Below are 777 nucleotides of genomic sequence, written 5' to 3'. Positions count from 1 at the left end.
CTTGATTATGAGAACCCCCCCCCCCAAAAAAAAGGATACCAGGAATACACCGATATTAACCGTAATGCTGAGGTGTGTTAAAACCTTATCTATATGAGCTCAGATTCATGCATCAGAATATCCTGCCTGTTCACAAGTTTGGTATACAAATTTTAAGTATTTCATAATATGAGCCATTTATGTGCATGTAAATGAAGCTCATTCCCAATGGGTCAGAAACTGAAGCAGTCCAATCATCAGCTGAAAAGAAAGAAGAAAATAAAGAGCTTTTCTTTCCTTTCATTTGATGTTCATTGCCATATCATCTGAAATGTCCATGTTTGTCATCCCTATAATGGCAAAAAAAAGCGATTTTCTTCAGTGTTGACCTGTTTGGTTGTCAGCTCTGCGTTTGTCGCACTGACTGACTGCCCTTTTATTTTATGGCTTTCTACTTGAATTTACATATTTATTTATACATATCGATTCGGTCGACTGTCTGAATTCCATTTTAGCCGAGTAGAAGATTAAAGCTGCTGTCTTTGAGGATTGGCTCTAGTCAAAGCCTGTTGTGTAGTTTATCAATGTATAATGTGTACGACCTTGGATTATGTTTAGATCCTCTTTTTTTTGGTTGTTGCTTTTTTGAAGTTTGTAAATAAAAAGAAACATGTTTTAAAAAATATGTTTACCTAATTTCTGTCCATCAATAGTTGCAGAAGATGTAGTGTATACGCTTGTATGTCCCACACACACACACACACACACACACACACACACACACACACACACACACAC

Source organism: Etheostoma spectabile, chromosome 7, assembly GCF_008692095.1.
Source record: "Etheostoma spectabile isolate EspeVRDwgs_2016 chromosome 7, UIUC_Espe_1.0, whole genome shotgun sequence".
Classification (NCBI taxonomy): Eukaryota; Metazoa; Chordata; class Actinopteri; order Perciformes; family Percidae; genus Etheostoma; species Etheostoma spectabile.
This window is presented reverse-complemented; position numbering follows the sequence as displayed.